This window comes from Saprolegnia parasitica, assembly GCF_000151545.1.
Source record: "Saprolegnia parasitica CBS 223.65 unplaced genomic scaffold supercont2.47, whole genome shotgun sequence".
Classification (NCBI taxonomy): Eukaryota; Oomycota; class Saprolegniomycetes; order Saprolegniales; family Saprolegniaceae; genus Saprolegnia; species Saprolegnia parasitica.
Window position 1 is genome coordinate 152,828 of NW_012156441.1, and position 2,218 is coordinate 155,045.

Here is a 2,218-nt window from a genome sequence, read left to right on the forward strand (position 1 = left end):
AGAGACATTTCGAGCTAGTACATCAACAACATCGAAAGCCCCGCGTGGGATCTATTGTCAGTCCGCCTTGAGCTTTCCACGTCGTCGCTCATTGGAATGGGCTGCGATGCAGGAGCCGTGTCAACGCCTGTGAGCGTACATGGTCGACCACGTGTCGTTCTGAGTCTTTGCGTGAAGCAAACTAGAACTTTAGAGTGCTAAGTACTGGGACGATGGGATCGAACCGGGAAACAAAGGCTCAGTATGGTCACGTAGTGGTCGGCTTTGTTTTTTCTGGTGGTTGTTGTTGCTGGTCCACAAACAGCGACAGGCGCGAGCCACTTGTCCGACGTCGGTTACCCGGGTGCGGTCGTCGTTGCTATCACCCCTTTGCATGATCAAGCACCACGTCTCAGTCCCTCCTGAGCTACCAACTTCAACATGCCGATAATGATTGCCTCGTCATTCGAGGTCGTGAATCTTGGTCGCGGTCGAAAGCTTGTTTATGCAGAGCGCCAATGAGAGACATCGGCGCCGTGACGACTGGCTGGTATCAGCGGAGACATAGCAACTTGGATGTTTGAGAGGTATCCTGGCCATGTCTTGCCACAACACGGAGGCTCAGCTCTGCGCGCCGCTAGTTTGTCGAGCGCAGCTGACAAGATCGAGCTGCATATCGCTTCGTAGCGCAAAGCGAGGTACTACTAGTATCTCGCAAGCGAATGGTCAATGCCGCCCAACGAGCGACGACACCAGCAGTGGCACCACGTGAGAATTGTGTAGTTCATGTGTGAAATCACGATTTTGCTCGATGCCTTTACTTGCCAACACACTAACAATCCATCAAAGAGTCTCCAGCGGTGGAGCTCGCTTTCATACAGAGTATAGTTTTAGTGCTTTGCTCATACTCCGTGGCGTGCGCTCTGCGATTCATCTCCGATATTTACCTTCGCGAACTTGAACGCGGTATCCAAACCAGATGGCAACGAATGGAGGGCTGTCGAGTGTCATTGGCACAAGTTCTCTCGGGGCTATCTATGCATTTAGCCGCATCGGGTAGTTCCTGCCGGAAGAGGCCATCGATGAACGATGCATCGCGCTTCAATCGAAACGGTACGCGGGGTGGGCAACGTGATCTGACATGCGACCTGCAACAGCTGTTCCTTGTCGTGCAATTTGGAAAACCATACGTTTCTCGGTCCTCCGCACGAATCGCTTGGCGTTCCAGCGGCTCATTTTCATTTTCGCTCGTTCTGCAGCATGCGAGAAATTGTCGCCGAACCGCCGAGCCCATCGCAGGACGCGTCGCATATGCACAACGTACTACTGCCGTCGCCAGCGTACACTGTCCTCCAGTCGCCCGCAACGCTCGTCATAACCCCGACGCACGACACCAGCACCGTGCTCGAGATCAAGGAGACGCCTCCACCGCCCAAGTCGTTTTGCCAAAAGCTACTGCCCGCGCTCAGCTCGGCCTTTGTGACGTCCATCGCGTACATTGATCCTGGTAGCATGGCGTCCAACATCGAAGGTGGCGCCGAGTATGGCCTCACGCTGCTCTGGGTCATCCTCTGCTCCAGCTTGATTGCGATGCTCTTTCAAATCCTCTCGGCCAAGCTCGGCCTCGCCTCCGGGAAGAGCTTGGCCCAGGTCACGCGCGACGCATGGCCCAAGTGGGCTGTGTACGTCTGCTGGTTTGTCGCTGAAGTGAGCGTCGTGACGTGCGACGTCTCCGAGTTCATCGGCGCCGCCGTCGCGTACAAGCTCCTCTTTGGCATCCCGCTCGCGTGGGGCGGCGTCCTCACGGGCTTTACGACGCTCGCGCTCCTCCTCGTCCACAACTCCAAGGCCGCGTACTTTGAAGCCGCGATCTTTGCGTTCGTGTCGATGATTGTCGTCTGCTACATCGTCCAAACCGCGCTCTCGTCCGTCGACTGGCCCCGAGTCGCGTACCATACCTTTGTACCGAGTTTTGACGGGCCTGGGAGCGTTGTCAACGCCGTCGGCATCGTCGGCGCGACGGTCACGCCCTACGCCATCTTCTTGCACTCGGAGCTCACGAAAGGCCGACACGAGCTCGGTCTCGCAGGCGACACCATCTTGCCGCCGCTCAAGTTTGAGATTGCAGGCATTGCGATCGCACTCGGTGTCGCTGCGATCGTCAATATCGCGATGCTGACCATGTCGGCCTCGACGTTCTACGTGGCCGGGTATGCAGATCTCGACGTGATGGAGAACG